The sequence below is a fragment of the Taeniopygia guttata genome, chromosome 11 (assembly GCF_048771995.1).
Source record: "Taeniopygia guttata chromosome 11, bTaeGut7.mat, whole genome shotgun sequence".
Classification (NCBI taxonomy): Eukaryota; Metazoa; Chordata; class Aves; order Passeriformes; family Estrildidae; genus Taeniopygia; species Taeniopygia guttata.
Window position 1 is genome coordinate 15,431,137 of NC_133036.1, and position 18,864 is coordinate 15,450,000.

At 39.7% G+C, this 18,864-nt stretch overlaps 1 long non-coding RNA gene across 2 annotated transcripts in view; it reads right to left on the bottom strand.

Moving 5' to 3' along the window:
• Positions 1–2,864: 2,864 nt before the first annotated feature.
• Positions 2,865–18,864, bottom strand: part of LOC115496820 (uncharacterized) — a 53,729-nt gene continuing 37,729 nt past the window's right edge. For both annotated transcript variants that reach the window (XR_004369002.3, XR_005981635.2), the window contains exons 3-6: positions 10,244–10,389; positions 7,683–7,796; positions 4,619–4,768; positions 2,865–3,321 (exon numbers count right to left, since the gene is read on the bottom strand). This is a non-coding gene — a long non-coding RNA (uncharacterized lncRNA). The remainder of the gene's footprint in view (positions 3,322–4,618; positions 4,769–7,682; positions 7,797–10,243; positions 10,390–18,864) is intronic.

Sequence of the window (18,864 nt, forward strand, 5' to 3'; positions counted from 1 at the left end):
AATTGCAACCAAGCCACTGCATTAATAGGGGACTTCCACAGATTTCTGGCTGGTCTCCAGTAGTACAGCAGCTCCCTGAATCTGGCAGATTTTACTCATTGCTTTTGCGCATGTTTTTATTTTTGGCTTTGGCTTTCCTCTCCTTTGCAGCTCTTCCAAGTTCCACAGAAGGAAGCACACAGCTGTCGTTCCTCAGGAACTGCACAGGAGACAGTGGCCCCTGGAACCACCTCTCCCACCAACAGTTCTGATGCAGGCATGTACAAGGAGCTTGGGCTTCATCCCCAGCTCCTCTCCTGGCCAAACTGATTCCCCAAGACTCTGGTGAATTATAAGCAGCAGGTTCCAGGCTGTGGCTGCAGTATGGATAAAGATATATTTGAGAATATTAACAAAATTCAGAATAACATTCTGAAAAAAAAAATTCTACAGCCCCCAGAAGTTTTGTGTTGCCCTAGTGAGAGATAAAAAACTTTGAATGGGAAGGAAGAAGTGCCTCTAGACCCCTTGCATACAGAGACAGGGTGGCCTACAACTGACTCTGCTGGGTATTCACCACTCTTTGTCAACTTCCAAGCAATCAACACAAAAGGAATATGACCAGGGAGTCACTGCAATCTTGTTATTCCCTGCAGAACAATAGTTTTCTTAAGAGCAGCCTGGCCTACTCTAAATGAGAAAAGTCATAAGGTTTCTAGAAAGGTATTTATTTTATCCACAGGTAGGATTGCAACACTGAATGTGATAGTCTCTATTTAGGGTGATTAATAATATGTTATGTTGCTTGTTTTGAGTAAAGACTATAGGCCAACTCCTGCCCTGGCTCAAATCCCATTGAATCGATTGTTTAGCCTAAAAAATGGATTACAGAATGTGGCTATAATTTATGCATATAAAAATGCAGAGGATTCTACTTTAGGAACAGTGATTTTTATTTATGTGCACTGCAGCAGTGCCTAGAACCCGAGATACTTCGCTCAGGACAAAGGCACAGGAATTCCAGGCATGGGATGTACCCCAAAGAGTCTTTGATCCAGGCAAGAGACAAGAGACAGCAAACAGATGGGGAGAGGGGCAGAAATGACGAGGTAACTGGGAGATAATTATGATCACTATGCAGTCACAGCACATCAGCTGTTTCACCACTATCATTTTTTTAAGGTATCACAGAAGAGGAGAGTTTTAAGGGAGGATGTGAAGAAGGGCAAGTGTAGTAGCTTGGTAGATTCTTATAGGAGTGGACCCTTGCAGGAGAAACTAAAATGACTACAGTCCAAAATTTAATAAATCAGTATTTCAAACAAAAATCTGTTGTGAGTGGTGGGTGACACATTGATCTGTCAGTACCTCGTGGGTGTGATAGGGGAAAACAGTCTTGGGAGAGCTTATGTGGGCCTTAAAATATCCATAGGATGTTTTTGGCTGCAAGAGAAAAAAAGGAGCTGATGAAAGGGTACGCAGTGGAAGAGGGACATGATAAAACACGCATGTTGAAAATGCACCCCTGCAGTGGAGTCAGAGAGAATGGGCAAGGAATGTGCTTGCCAAGGCTGGAGAAACTGGGACTCAGGCCTGGGCTTCAGTTTTGGATTGTGCTTGTCAAAAGGTCAGACATGAAGTACAAAAAAGCAGATGGTTTGTCCTACAAAGGATAAATCTAGAGAGAAATATGTAGAAAGACATAATGTATAGAAAGACACAATATCTGGAAAGAAAGACAGCCTAGAACCTGAAATGATGGTGCTAAAACAGTGATCACAGCTTTAGTTTTTGTTTTGCAAGACACTGCTGGCATGAGAGTCCCTGCACTTAAAAAGGAGAAACACTTCTAAGACTTGCTATACCTTAGGGCATGAACAAATTATATGGAAAAGTGAGGAAAAGAGATCACAAAAAGAACAAAAACTCCTCTTTAAACATTTTACAGCTTTTTGGTTCACTTTTTCTCCCTACAAAGTTAGTAAGACTTATAGATCAATAAATAAACCATTGAAAACAAACCTTTTTTGGTTTTTGTCACACATATAAGGTCAATTTTTGTGTATCATTGTGGGAACTGAATAAAAGAAACCTAGGCATGGAGCTGCTTACACAAACTTGTAGGAGTAACTTTTGGATAGCCTGCAACTCCAATCTTACTGTGAGCAAAAATAGAAAGGACACTATGCATGCTACCGCAAAGCAATTTTTATATTATAAATATGTTTAGGTGCTATCTAAATTACCACCAGAGCTCTGACCTTGATTACAAATGATCATAAAGTAAAGAATACTTTGAAGTGCCCCAAACTGTAGATCAAAATGCTTGTATATTCATCACTTTGACTAAGATCCAGCCAAGATTTTCTTGGCTAATAAAGACTGTAAATTAAATAGAAAACAGGCCCAGTAAAGAGAGGTCATGGCTGCTTTTTTAAATGCTTACAGTCCTTTAGGGCAGGATGTCTGTGCTGCTTTAATTGTTTAGAGTTTCACTTTCTGCCATGGGAGCTGCAAATGTGCAAGCCTCTGTCTCATAATGCTGCAATATAAACCTCCATTTAAACTTGATGGGTCCCTTCTCATTGGAGTTTTATTTTCCAGGCACTTTTGTGATGTGCTCTTTTATGAGCAGTGTGAATAAATATGATGGCAATATTACCTATGCAAATGGGCAGAACTAAAATGTCTAGGGTTAAGAAAAACAAAACAAAATTTCTGTTTTAAAATAGAACCAAAAGACCCAAAACATTAGTTACATTTTTCTTATTTTAATAATGAGTTTGTTCTTGCCAGTCAGCATTTCTCTGCAGTACAAACTACCCACGATCTGATTGGCAAAGTGTAAAAGTGAACCTAATTTCAGTCTTATTTTGACTCTTTTTCAGTGTGTAGATGTGTGACCACACTGGGACTGCGCAGCAATCCTAACTTTTGGGAGGATCAGATGCCTCCCCATCCCACCTTGTCCCAGTCCACATGGAGAAGCTGCCTGGCAGTGCCTGATAGTGTGCAAACAAATATCCTGTTGTATGAGTACCTATGATTTATCACACCATGCCTAACAGGGCTGTTATGAGCAGAGCTCTACGTTCCCTAATGAGCAGATTTTGCTTGTTTGAGGATGCTCCAATGAATGAACTTTTCAAATGTCTTGAATGCCACTCAAAGGAAACATCTTTGGGGATCGTGGCTTTAAAATATAAGACAAATTCCCACTTCTAATCCTGGTGGAAGTGGGTCTCCCCAGACTCTAAATGGTTTCTATATTTAAGTGATAAAATCATTGTGACTCACCAGAGCAGGACATTGGATGGTCTCAGATTCTGTCATTTTATTTGCCTGAAAAGGAGCCAAGAATGAAGATTCACAAAGCAGATTATGGATTTTGTACATCTCAGTAAAAACACGTGATTGCTGGAGAAAAGTGAGCTGTCAGATCTTTGTGATAGTCATGCAAGGGGTGTAAATGGAAGGGCAGGAGATGGGAGAGCTCAAATGCATTGTGTGCTACTGGTAAAACACTCCATCCTTAGTTATACCAAATTAAAATTTCAATTGTTCTGGAATCACTCTACACTAAAGTGCAGATTTCTCAGGACTAGCCCAGAGATTAAGCTGTAACTAATTAGGATGTCATGATATTATTTAGTTCAAGACACTCTTTCAGGGGAGGATAGTGCAGTAGAAAATAGACAATAACCAGCACTTCACCAGATAGCACAGCTTCTCCGTAAAATTCACATTGCTCCTAGTGAATTTTTCCTATCCTCTAAGCTAAAGGTTGGCCAGATTCTATTTTTTTAGCTACATCATTGTAAATCTGCAAAAAAGAGTCCAATTAATTGAGAGTTTTGTAAATCAAAAACAACAAAAACCACTGAAGTCACAAAAGAGACATTCCTATGTTCCCTGTATTCTGCACTGTGCTTTTTCTTTTCCTCCTTTCTTGCCACATTCTTTTCTGAACCTCTGTACTTATTTTATTCCATCCTCTTCTACCCATTCTTATTGATGTTTTTTATGGCGTTGGGTGGGTGGTTAACTAACATTAGGAATAAAAGACATACAAAAATACATCCACATATAGTACCAGCCAGAGCACCTGCCTCCTTTCTCTTGGTTACCTCAATGTCATTGTGAAACAAGCTATATATTTATTATTTAAACAATATTAAACAGTAGGGAAATAAAAAAAAGAACAGTGTGGTTTCCTACAGAAAGAGAAAAGGAGCAGTTAAATGAGTACCTCAATTCCTTGCTGTTGAGAAGCTGTTACTATAACAAACAGCAGCAAGACTTTTAAATCAGGCCTCTGGAACAAAGCATTCCAGTGTCACTTTTACATTAGTGATTGCAGTTGATGTCATTTTCACAAAACAAAATTATAACCAAAATGGATATTTCAGGTCAGAGTGCCACAAAGAGTATATAGATACATTTCCATCAATAAATCTGCCCTCTTCCTGCCCTGACATAAGTGTTCAACCCCTCGTGATTGACGTTTTTACCACTAAATTATACTATGTCTGCTTCTAGAAGAAATGTCTCCATTACAAAATTAGCTAACCATCAACATAACATAAAATAACTTCAACATGGTGTCATTTCACAAGAATATTGATTCGCACAGACTTACTGGATTAAATCCTGGTTTCCCATAAAAGGAGCAGCCATTATGTCTTTGGTGGACAGAAAAATATATGTCGTGGAAAGATGTATATTGGGGTGATTAAAACTTCATTGCTGAGCTAAGAATCACAAGATTTTGTCCTGTGGCAATCTGAAACTAAGAAAATGGTCAAATTATACATAAGAACAAGGCTAAAAACTGGCCACAGTCTGACATTTTATTTTCCTCTGCTGGAAGATACTTTTGACTATTGGTTCCACAGGAAAAGTCAACAGTTATTCTAGATTGACTACTGAGTCTGCCAAAATCCTTTCAAGACCTAGTGGTAGCTTTTCCTTCATTTACCTCACCTTTAGTGCTAATGCCTCATACCTCACAGGATGTTTTGACTAATACCTGAAAAGGATTTGAAATTCTAAGCCAAGCAATCACAATATGTAGCTGTAGTTTCTTTGTATATCAAAGCTCTAGAAAGACAGGATACTTAGAAAAGAGATTTTTATTATAGCCTTCTCTACTCTGTTTTTATAAGACGTGCCCTGTATTTAACATTGAAATAATAATGGGCTAAATTCATTCTGGGCAGAATTTTGTGATTGTAATGAAATTACATTGGGGATAAATTTGGCCCATTTCTCTGTGGTGACCTTCATATCAGAGAAGATTCTAAAGGAGAAAATACCATTTCTATGACCACAACTCACTCCAGGTACCACAATACTTTGAATTTCAGCCTGATTTCTTCAAATGCAGATGAAAAGCTCTCTCCATTGAGCGAGGCTGATGTCAATTGTTGTACACACTGTGCTATCCTGAAGGCTCCTAGTCTGCTGAGGGCTGGTGGTGCGCTCTGAGAACAGGAGCGAACAGCTGCCAGATTTCTCACTTTCCATCAAGTACTTGTCATCTCTCTTTGTCACAGAATGAGAGTCTTTACAATCCCACAGGTGCTGGACTCCCTTTCAGAGAAGAGTTGGGTGCCATGCCAGCTCCAAAAGAACTCTCAGGAAAAGGTGTAAGAGATGTGGGGGAAGCAGCAGGCTGCTGGGGTGATGGCAATTCCAATGTCCAGGGTAGGGGGTTGTCTTAGGTTGGAAATGGAGGTGAGCATTCTATTCCTATCTATTGGAGGTGATGCAGTTATCTTCTGTCCATTGGGCAGTTATCTTCTGTCCCTTTATCTCTCCCACAGCCCATCCTCCCTCCAGGAGATCTCTGCTGTTCATGGCCACTGAGTGTCCCTGCACGGCTGAGAAAATTCCATCACCCCATGGGGAGATGCTCCGCCCAGGAGAGGAGCCAAGCATTCCTACCTGGATACAATCTGACTTTGGAACACCACAACAGCCTTTTCCACTGGATCCCTTTTCCACTGAATCCACAGGATTCCCAGAGGAGCAGCCCTTTCCCAGGGAATCGTTAGAGGAAGCCCAGGCCCATCTCCCCCAGCCCTGGAGCTCCAGAGGAAAACTCCCCCCTTGTGCAGGATCCCTGCTCCAGCAGAAGCACAGCTGGCACTGCAGGAGGGCTGAGCCACCATGGGATGGGACTGCTGCCACCTCCCTGACCTACAGCCTGCCAGCGCGTGTTCTGACTCTTTGCATTGTTTGTTTTATTTTGTATTTTCTTCCCTGTTATTCCTGCTCCCATATCTTTGCCTGAGAAACTGTTAATTTCGGAGGGAGGGGGTTTGCATTTTCCATTTCAAGGGAGGCTCCTGCCTTCCTTAGCAGACACTTGTCTTTCAAAACCAAGACAGGGTATTCCTTGAGAAGCAAAGCCCCATCCCTTGGCCACAGCTTGTGCAGGTTTGTGGGGCAGGGGCACACATGGGGTCCTGCTCAGCAGCTCCCTCTTATCGTGGCTCTGTGTGGCAGGGAAAAGGAGCACTTCACCTTGGGGAAATAAGTCTGTGGCTGCCTGCTGGTGAAGGATAGTCTGTCACCATTCATCCCTGCCCATTAAGGCTCGGAGAGGACAATGTTACCAGTCTCTGCCCATTCAATCCTTTTTTGTTGGCACATTACTATTTTATCATTTTGATCTTCTCCCTACTGAAGATAAAAGACACCATGGGCGGGATTCATGAATGACTACTGTTATTTATCGACCCAGGACTTTTTGAACATTTTTTCCCCTCTGATTCATGAACCACTTTTCCATATTCGAAAAGCAGTTCATAAATCGTTCAGCACCAGCAGAAATTAATAATAATGAATTCATTTACATAAAAGGACTCATCCTGCCAGTTGCTGATAATGTTTGAAGCCAGAACCTTGTCGGCAAACAGGATTTTTGCTGGCAGTGCAGGAAATAATCTTTTGTTTATAAATTAATTAAAATATACTTTCCACCTGCTTTTTAGAGCTGCTGTGGGGATATGTTGCATTGGGCAACATATTCCGCATTTTCTTTTCTGTTTTGTTTTTTTTTTCCTAAAAATGATATTGCCTAGAATGGAAAAAGGGATGTTTGGTAGCATTAAGAGTCAGATCTTAAGAGATAGTAATGTGTTTTGATTTGTTTTAATGTTTTGAGTGAGGATTTCTTCTTAAGACATTGCATTTCATGAGGGTCGGTTTGAATGTATTCTTTCCTGAGGATCCATCTGTGTTCAGTCCTCCTCTCCCTAAGTCTCATCCTGAGTTTCAAATTCGAGTGAACTTAAAATCATAACAAGAACCTCCCACGTTTCCTCTGAACTCAAACCCACGAGTTTCACATGATTCTGATGCAAAGCTATCTATAATCAGTCCCAGGTTTATTTTTGGAAAGGAAGGATGACCCTGAGTGAGCACTTCCACAATGCCAGCCAAGAGGTAGAATGTGTGAATGGATGTTTTATGCCATGCTTTGCCACATGTGTGCTGTGTGTGTTTCATTAGATCTGAATGCCCCAAGGCTGTGCCCCTTCCCCAGGATCAGATTTATATCATTTACCCAAGTAAGAAGCTCAAAGTCTTGCTGTGCTGTGGGACAAATTTCACAGAAAAATAACATTTACAAGCCCACCCCATAAATTTCCCTTTGGATCACCAGCCCAGCAGAGTCAGCACAACACACCCCTCACCTCAGTTCTTTCCTGGGTGCCCTCAGACTCCTCCAGGTGACTCCATGTGCCAGGGAGATCCAGAGCTCCTGTGAAGCATCTTCTCCCCATGTGCTCTTCATGGAGACTCCATGCCTGCAGCAAAGTTCAGCTTCCAGTTCAGAGCTCAAGCCCACAAACTCTGCACAGCAATAGCCAACACTGCTGCATTTTCAGTTGCTCTTTGCATTCAGGCCCAGCTCTTTGCAGAGAAAGCCTGGAAAAACCTGTGCATGCTGCTTTTCTAAGTCACACACGAGAGCACTTGGAGAGATTTTCAAGGAGGGAAATGAAATAACCATATGAAGATCTTACACAAAAAAATAGCCTAATTATCTCTTAATATTTTGAAAAGACTTGACACTTGAGTGTCACGTATCATTGCAAATGAGTGGAAATATTTCTTAGCTTGTTTATTTCTTTACATGCACAACCATTATTGGAAACTGAGATATGGAAAATTATTTTCTGGTTTATACAATTTTTTGGTGTTGGAATTTGTCATTCGGTACTCTTATTTTTATTTGTATTTAAGATTTTCCTTGCCAAACACAGAACTGAGTGCTATCACAAAGAAAGACTAGAAGTTGGAAGTGCGTATTGTTAGTCTGATCTGCATCCTATGGATGTGTAGGGCTTCAATAGAAAAACCACTTTTAAAAACAACAACAAAAGGCCTGAATTGTCTGTTTCTACTTTTGCATTTAATTGGTGACATCTGTGTTTGCTGGTATTGAATGAAACTTTTATTTTGTGTTTTTGAGAAGGAAGAGTTGGCTGACTAGTTGTCTTTATATGGTTTAATTTCTCTCATGTCCTCTTCTCTTTCATTTCACTGTTTGAAGACTTCTAAGGTAAATAATAAGGGAGCCAAAAGAGCTCTCCAGACAATTCACTGGACTGTTCTGAGCTGAACCACTTACTTGCAGCACAAACCTGGGCAGCTCACTTAAACTTTGTCTTCATCTGTAAACCAGAGTTAATGATTCAGCTTAGAGAACTTTGAGTTATGTTCACAAAAATCATGATATAAATCTAATATATTATCCTATTAGTATTCAAATCACTTTTTCTATGTAACAAATGGCATGTTGCTTCTGCTTGATGTAAGTTTGGGTAATTATTGATATTACCAGTTACTACCAGTTTATACTAGTGTGTGACCAGAAACAGCCTATCACAGGGTTGTCATGGCTGTATTTGCTACATTTATCCTTGGCTTTAGCAACTTTTTATGGACTTCAGTAGATGAAGAAGATAGAAATAGGAGAATATTTGGATGTGGATCAGAAAATAGAAACTGGAATCAAGCTTCTCAGCAGAAATCATCTGAAGGAAAGAGGAAAGTCCTGTCTGTGGCAGTAAAATGACATGCTAAGCAGACTGAAAGCAACATTCATAATTTTAGGAGTCCACTTTTCTCAGCGCATAAATTCAAGACATTGAGACTGTAACAGCTAAAGCATTTAGAGAGGTGATTGTGAGAAGCACAGGAGAGGGCTCCTGGATCATACTGTCAGCAACACCAAGTGAAACTGTGTTTACTGCTGGAGAGGAGACAGCAAACTGGCAAATAATTTAGGCTTAAGGTTCCCCAAAATACATTCCTGTCCGAGCATGGGAACTATCAAATAGAGACTGCAAACAGAACTGAAGTTTTAGCTGTAAGACCCTGATTCTTCACAACACTCAGCTGCAGAAGGATCTTTAACAATCTGCAAGCTACTGCACACAAGACAGGCTTTTGAAAACATCCTACTGCAAGTGAAACTGAGCCATAAAAATGCATCAGCCTGAATGAATGCCTGCTGGGACCTGCAAAGAGCCACTAAGTCCTGATCCCTGTAGGAGCTGCAGATGTTGCTGGAAGCCACTACTAACAAGAAGCCAAGTGTGTAGCTGGAGCTGCTCAGCACCTCTGAGGATTTGGCCTTCGATTTGAGCAGCCCACAGACCCTAAAGCCCAATCCTAGGAGGCTTCTCAATAAGCTTTAGGAGGGGGAAAAATCTGAGGCAAGCTTTCAACCTTCTCAATTAGTTTTAGTAAGGATCTTCAAAGTTATTTTCATGAGGAAAAGGGACAGAAAATGAACTTGCTTAAAGGAAATCAGAAAATCTGGGTTCTGTTCCTGTCCTCATCAAACATAGCAACAGAGTTTTCAGGAATGGGCCAGGTCACAAAGGCAAGTTGGAAAAGAAAAATATAATAAAGGCAAAAGACTTTTTGTGAGAATCAATATGTAAATTCAATCCTGGCAAATTATTCTGTTACGAATTTTCATACTCCTGCAAAAAATATTAATGCTTTTCAGTTATCAAATAATCCAAATATTTTAAAACATCAAATAAACTTCTTATCAAGTTCTTGCCAAGCACAGGAGGTCCTACCACATGGTCTAAGTAGAAAGTACTGTAGGGCATATAAAGCAAATGGCAAGTTTTAAGAAGCAATTGGTATATGGCTTTTAGTTTCCTTTCTGGCTTCTCTTTTTTTTCGCTTGATATACTAGAGAGACACAGCCATGAGATGCCAAATGACTTACCATTCATTTCCAGGGAGAAGTCTCTGTCTCCTTTCTGCACCAGGGCTTGAATCTCTAGTAAAAATATTATAACCTTCATTCAGTACATGCACTGCTCCAAACTTTGACAGATCGTCAATTGGAAAACAGATGAAATATCCATGAGACTAGGGAAAAAAAATGAAGGAACAAGAATTTGAAACCCCCAGCATACTTATGTTCATTATATTCACATGATGACTTCTGAATGTTGAGGAATTAAGTCTTAAGGTATATTTTTGGGATCACACTTTCAAGCTTCCTACATAGTCATGAGACCTAGAAAGTTTTGTTTTACCTTTAAAAAAAATTCTTTTTGCATTTGCAGGAGCTGAGGGTTTAAATAAAGCATCAAATACCTCGAAGTTCATGATAAAATAGTAAGAACTGGCAAAGCTGCTTATGATAACAAGAAAAACTCATTTCAGAAACTAGTGGAGGAGAAGGAATAAAGTACAGTTCAAGACAGGAGAAGGTTTTGAAATGTTACCAGTTTGGAAAGGTTGCATGTTTTCATTAGCTTGGCACTGATGTGAGGGGTTATCTCAGCCTTTCGTGCCCAGGTGTGAGTTTTTGTGGGCTTCTCTGAGACTAAACCACTCAGTAACAATTTCAGTCAATTACCACTATTTCAGATTGTATTTCTCTTTTGCATCTTATTATTTTTTTTATTTTTCTGTCAGAATTTTCCACTGAAAATAGGAAACTCCTATTTTCTCCTTTCTTTCCTTGGGTCTGACATGGTGCAGAGCTACAGAGGGGTCCCTGCACAGCTCCTCCTCCTGCAGAGCAGAGGTTTTCCTCCCCTGGCAGAGGGAATGGGCCCTGCCCTGCCTGTTCCATTTGCTGGGATCAACCTCTTCCCAAGCCATGGGACATCCCTGGATGAGAGAACTCTCCTCAGAGGCCAGCCAGACGCTGTGGTGTTTCCCAGTGAGCTGGAAGGAAGGTTACTCTTTTGGTGACCCACCTTTTACCTGAGAAAGCAAAGAGCCCTTCTGTCCAACCCCTGCTTCCATCAGGAAAGGAGGAGGAAAGGGGAAAGGGGAAAGAGGAAAAAGGAAAGGGCAAGGAAGAAAGGAGAAAGATCTCTGTATGGTTGATCTCTCACACAAGTGGCACTGTAAACTGGCTGCATTTGAAGCAGCCAGGCAGGCATCAGAACGTAGCAGAAATGGGGAGCTGGAAGGATCAGCCAGAGCGAGGCTTCCCAAATACTTTTGAACTGTCTGATTAATACCAACTCTCAAAATTTCTCAGATATTACCAGACAGCAGATTTCTCCCTGTGCCAAAAGGGCCATTATTTCTAAGGACCTCCACCTCCAACCACTTGCCAGGGGAGAGGAACTCATCTCTACTCCTCACAAAGACAGACATTACTGAACCTGTTCTTAAAATCTCTTTGGCATGACACAACATAATTACTTTCTAGGAAGTACTAGAAGTACTGGAAGTACTGCTTCCAGTGTTTCACAGAAGGAAATTCTGACTAGATCCTTCACAGAATACCATCTCTGTTTTTCCCAGCAGACATGAAAGAAAATGGAAGGCAGTTCTATTTTCTTAGACCCCCTTCCTTTTTTTTTTGCTTCTCCATTCAGCTCCCAGCACTGTCTTGCAATAGATATGGAGTGGTATTCTGGTGTATCTAGAACAGAAGGTTTCTCTCAAGCACTAGGACCCAATCCCAAAGCACAGGAAATAGAAACGGTGATGTAAATTATCTGGAGCACTTCATTTCACTGTAGGAAGGGAGGAATCTTGAGTTTAACTAATTATTTTATAAGCTCTTTCAAATACAAGAAGGGTTACATAGTGAATGATGGATGTATTTTTTTCTTAAATAAGTGCATGTATTTATTTATTTGGTACTTTCAATAGGTGTTTTAGATATAGCATTATATGATAACCAGCTCTAAGATTTTTTACATTTACGTAATATTTACCTAAATTAGATATCTAGAAATGCCATGTAAGTTGCTTTCTACTTTTAAAGGTCACAAGTTTTACAGTTTTAAACCCCTGGTATAAAGATAGAAAGCATATGGTACATGTTTTAATGGGACTTTTAAAAAAGTTGAGATATTGAAGAATATAATCAGGCATTTAATATCATTTAATGTCTGTTACTTAGAACCAGATTACAGCTGTGTCACAGAAATGAAAAATAGAAATGGACACAAATTTTAAGATGAAATGTTGATGCTGAACAGATTTTAAGATGAAATGCTGATGAGGTCATTGATTACCTCAGTTCCATCACTGGATCAAGGTAGCTGCTAAACCAAATATAGAAATTCTTACACTGGTGCAAATCCCAGCCCTACCTCAGTTCTGCCACAGTTCTATCCCCCTCTTTGTATTACCAAAGACAAAGTACTGACCATATATTTCAAAAAACAATATCACAATAATTGTCATTAGACTATGAAAGTCAGCATTGTTTAGGTAGCAAGAGCATTAATTGCAGGATTATGAAAATCTGGGATGAATTATGATGCAAATGATAAATTATACATTTCATAAAAAATTATAACTACTTGAATTCATATAATACCAAGCTCAAGAAATGCTGAGGGACTGCTACCTCCTAGTCTGTTTTCATTTACAAGTTCACTTTAGAAATGTTGAAGAATCTGTACGTATCATAAAATTGCTCACTCACTGAAACATGCTATTTTTAAAGTTTTATTTAAGGGAGATAATGAATAAGATTAAATTGATGCCAGGCATGAAGCAATTTTAACGAATACATTCAAAGTCTATAATACAAAATATTGGAAAATTATATGTACAGTGATCTCAAGTAACAAGATGTTAAAATTCCTTGGAACCCCAAAACTCTTCTATTCATTCTGTTCTTCTTCTTTCAACCTCACTGTGGGAGGCTCCATCTCTGACATCTTTATATATGATGTTCTCATTTCAAAATGCCACTGAACCTTCAAATGAACACTTGCCTACGATCTTTGAATTCAAAAAACCTTAAATCAAGGTTTTTATATTTTAGTGCACTCAGCCATAATACGCAGTGAAAGAATTTTGGTATTTAGTCTAGATCTTATTTCAGAAGAAAAGAAAAGACGACTCTCAAAATGAAAACAATAGTTGAGTAGAATGAAATACCAGCAGTACTGGGTAATTTTTAGACAGGATATTTCAAACATATATTGAAAAGTGAAGGAAATGAAAAACCCTTTAGAAAGTTAAATCTGGAGCAAAATACAATATTTTTTAAAGATTTTTCTCATATATTATCCTGAAAGGATGAAAATAAATGATGTAGGGCAAGCAGTGTCTGTATAGTACTTAGAGCCCAGCACCTACTCCCGGTGTTAGTGTGTGTGGGATTTGCATGAGGAGCTTTGAAGGTCTCATTCCTGGTGGACATTAGGACAAGGCAAGCAAGGACAGCTTGGTGCTCTGTGGTGGGCACAAAATTATCATGAACACACTTGTTATATATGCTTTAAACTAACCATATTTTTTGTCATTGGGCTGTTGAGGTTTTAAAATTACAAATATTTTCTGAGGCCACTTGTTAGAACAAACCACCTTCTATACTGCCCTTTGTTAATCACCTATACACACATGAAGTCAACCTTGTATTTCCTTTTTTGAGATTACCTCCCTGATCAACCTGTTCCTCACCACGCTCACAGTAAAATAATTTTTCCTAATCTATGCTACATTTTCCCTCTTTCACTTTGTACCCATTAATCCTCGTCCTGTCACCACAGCTTCTGAGGGAGAGTCCCTCTCCAGCTTCCCTGTAGGCCCCTTCAGATACTGGAATGTTGCTCTCAGGTCTCCACTCTCACTCTGCTTAAATATCCATCATAGCCACAAAGAAATTAAAGCTTATTTACACCAAAATGTTAAAGCTTAACTAGTGGCAGAAACAACAAAAACACAGGTACCTCTCTCTGACTAATCTTATGCTCTGTAGCTGATAAGAACCATATGAGGACTTTTTTCACCTTAACTGAGTGGGAATGGCATGAGAGCTGTGCAGCTATGAGAAGCCAAAGAATTCACATTTTGTATGGATGCATTAAACTTGCAGATCTTAGCAGTGCCCAGGCAGCTGGAGGAAGAACACTATGGCTGCAGATCCTGGTGGCACAGCCAGCACTGCACACTCCCCACTCCATCCAGTGCAGCTGCTGCGTGTGTGTGGCAGGATGCACTGCTGCCATCCCTTTAGGATGCACTGTTCCATTCCCTTTAGGATACTCTGCTCAGATCTCTTCAGGATGCACTGCTCCATTCCCCTCAGGATGCTCTCCTCAGATCCCTTCAGGATGCACTGCTCCATTCCCTTCAGGATGCACTGCTCAGATCCCTTCAGGATGCACTGCTCAGATCCTTTCAGGGATGCACTGCTCCATTTCCCTCAGGATGCACTGCTCAGATCCCTTCAGGATGCACTGCTCCCTTCCCTTCCCTCTCTGCCCCTGGATGTTGCTGGCAATGCTCAGCAGCTCCCTGCGACTGCACAGGCGGCTGGAACAGCTCCAGTGCTCCAGAGAAAAGTGAGCACCTGAAACAGCTCTGCTGATGAAAGTAAAAAGAAGATGAACAAAAGAGCAGTGCAATACTCAGTGCTGCCCTACCACAGACTTTAATTTTCAGTATTTAAGCCCAGTCTGTAGTATGGTGTTACACCATGACAGCTGAACAAGTCAGCATTTGAGGTCTGCTACACTGACACGATAAGTTACCATCCTTAATTTGGAATTATTCAAATGCTCTGACCTCAGCAGATGTAATGAATGTTAATGCATTTGCATTCTGATATTTCAGGAATAGATGCAATAGATGAAGAAGGAAATCAGAAAGGGGTGAAACTAAGCTCACATCTATAGCACCAAATTTTTTTCAGGTGCTAAATCACTTTTTCCATTTTCAAATTAGTCTGAGAGGAAAACCAAAAGTTAAAACAGTTACCAGTTTACACAGTTACTCCTTTTCACCTAAAGAGGATATAACCACCATGTTATTCCCATATGTACACAGATGTAAAAACTCTTGGATTATTATGAATGTGAAGATACAGAAGAAAGGTATAGCTGTGGAAAAGAAATAAAAGAATCTTTCATTATCAGTCAGAGCTTCTAAATAATATGTAATATTTTGATCAGAACATGATAAAAAAATTCAAATTAAAAAAAATTCTTGTAGAAAAATGCAAACATCTACAAGTTAGATACAAGCCAACTGAATTTAAATATCTAGACCTGGAAGTAAAAACTGTACACAAGTGATCTCTCTTAAAGAGATTTTAGTGCTTCTTGATTTAGACACTTGGCTAAAATCCTGCAAAAGTTACTACACTTATTAAAGGACTTTAGGAGTTTTTGCACCTAGAAACATGTAATTTTACACATATACAAGTTCTACAGCAACAAATGTACAGAAATTTTCAAACCCCAACATTTAATATATAGTTTAAGAGTGATATTTTTATGTTTTTCAACAAAGGTTCAGTAAGTTCAGTGGTCCGTATATTAAAACTGCATCTATCTTAAAGGCATTGTTGTTATTAATCAGGTTTTACAGAAAAACATTAAAGACAGATTAAAGACTGCTAAGTGCATGAAACATTAAGAAAACCAATTAAATATCTATCTACCTAAAATATCCAATCCAGCTGTGGAATACCATTGAGTACAAACAAACACAGGGTGTACTGGGAGGTGCAAGTATTGTTTTGTCATTTGTGGTACAATGTACATGGCAATGATGAGGTTAAAAATCTTCCCAGGAGTAAGAGAGGAAACCTTTTCTTCCCCAGAGGGATTGCCCCAGCTGCTGGATAACCAGACAAGTTCCTCCAGGTGAGGATGCAGGTGGGTTGATTGAGGTAGTCCAGCCATGAGGAATTCTGCTGGGATCAATTAGGACGACCCAGATAGAAAAAGTAAGGAGATTCATTTGGTCCTTTATTACTCCTGGTTCCCCACTCTTGACGCTAAGCTGAGGGTCACAGAACTGAATTTTGAGGAGCACTGTTGATCTGTTGTTACCAGTTTGTCAGTGGAGTACCTTCACATATTAATTTCTCTGTAAGCAACAGAACCTCATTCCTTTTAGACCTGCACAGGAAAAATATAAACCTCAATATCTTAACGTAGTTCCCTTTCCTCCCTAATTAATAACAGTTTTTATTTTAATTTTTGGTCCCAGATCTGACAAGAGGCTCTGCAAGGTGCTCATCACAAGATGCAGAGCTAGGATTGTTCTCTGTGAAGATATTGGCTTCTTGAACAGCCTTATCAAGAAAAATTCTAGTGTGTTTCCTAAGTTATGGCATAATATTAATTATTTTTGGAAAGACTCTCAAAATTTTAAAATACATAATCTGTGTTAACAGCAGAAAAATGACCATGCTGTGTTAAAAACATTATATATGGGTCAGCTTTTTGATGCTGCTTGGACAGAAGCAAGCCTGGGACTGAATATCCCAGTGAAATGTGAAAAATGGGGATCACAATCCCAGGCTTGCTTCAACATAGCACTGAGTGTTTTGGTTTTGTGGTTCTTTTTCTCCTCTGTGACAGTGTGAGCAGCACTTGCTGCTGGAGCTGAGCCTTCCCCCAGAGCTGCACCGGGCTGGAGGCTGCCTGCAGTGCACTGCAACAAGAGGGAGCTGCCATTTCAAACTGCTTTTTTGTCCAATATCAACCCCAGAATATTTGGAAAAGAGCAAGTAAAGGGGGAAATCAGTGTCCCACCCAGCAGAACTCACTGTAGAATGTTTGCTCTAGTAGTACAACATTCACATTTCTTCCTTTCACTAAATCTCTTTGCACATTTTATTTGAATGAAAGACAGCCAGGGATTAAAATTACTATTGCCTGATTCTTCTATCCTCCATTATATAATCAGGTACAAGTAAAATCCCTGAGGCAGAACAAAGCTTTATTGACTGGAAGCAGACACAAACCTGTCCTATTATAATTAGGGAGAGTTTTGAATTGGTTTCAAGGGACTGTCAGAAATAGGCTTCAGAAAGGATGCATGAAATATCTTGTCTTTTGTAGATCCTCCAAAGCTATGTGCTCTTAGAGCACACAAGAACATGTTCCAGTTCAGAAGAGCAGAAAACCATGAAACATAGGAAGCTGCTTTGCCAAGGAGGAAGCCCACTGTAGACAAAGATAAAACATTCCTGAGAAAAGAAGGGGGGTGTGTGGGGAAACCCCCAAGAATTAAAAAAAAAAAAAAAAAAAAAAAAGACAAAAAGAAGATGCAAGGACCACTTTTGAAAAAAATCCCAAAGCAACCAGTCAACATGGAAAAAAACCCCAAAGCCCAAAATAAAATTCCATTTTTTTCTCTGAAAAATGAAATCTGTTCTAACAATATGCCTACCCATGGTTTCATGGCTGCCTCACAGCTCATAAATTAAGCAAGTTCTAACCTGAGCACACTTAATGCTTAAAGAGGCACAATGTTTGATTCTGTAGACTCTATTCATCCTATGATCTATGGAGGTGTTAAAATACCTTATGTTGGAGGAAAATTAACCAAAGAAGAATGGAACAAGACTCATGCCTTTGAGGTCCCTCTGGCATTACTTCTAACAGGACATGTGTAAACACTGCTGTTCTGGACAAATTTCAAATGGAAAGCAGAAGTAATAAAGAAAACCAAAGTGTAGAAGTGTCAGTTAGAAAAATTATTGTTTCCATCCCCTTATAAAGATTTTAGACCAGTACTGGTGTAAATGTTTTCCACCAAAAGCTTTGCCTCTAAACAGACTATGTGCACTGCTCTCCAGCCTCACCTAGAAATATATGGGGATTTCAACAGGAGGGCTTTTTTGGAGAATCCAGGTCAGTGATGTATTTCAGCATGGTTGTTTTAGTTTATTTCCATTTGAACTGAGGCCCTTTGAAGTAGCAAACAGGACTGCTTTACTGAATTTTTATTTCTCAGTGCTTAACATTCCTTTACAGACAAAGAGCACTTAATAACTGCTCAAGCAAAGCAGTGAATTGATAAGAAAGGACTATTGTAATCATCACTTCCACAGTAGCCATTACAGTGGCATATTTATATTGTAAGACATGGTGGGATACAGCTTCCTGCACACTCAGCTCTGCAAAGCAGGAGGGGAAGGTGCTCTGGAAAGCTGCAAGACAACACTGAACATGTGAAATGTCTCTTTATGCATTCCCGTGGTAACGCGCCCATCTGAGACAACACTGCTGCCATTGTACAACATGAAAAAATGATGTCCATTTCCATCAAAGAACAGCAAAATAGAGAGATTTTTATTGTGGTTAGCCTGAGTTCAAAGCTTGGGGCAACACACTTATGGATGAACAGAATAAACACTTACACTTAGGCTTACTGTATACAGCTTAACGAACACATATGAAGATCATATAAATAATTCACATTACTCAAGAGGTGGTGAGTTGAACAAGTCCCTTCTGGTTAAACTTATTTAAAGATAAGGTGAAGTTAAGTGAGTGATGGCACAGTTACAGAGGCCACAGTCCAAGGGGAATTTGGACAGTCTAAGTTACACTACCAGAGTGATTTGTGCAGAATAATGTCAACTTACAGATCTTCAGACCTTTTGGGAAA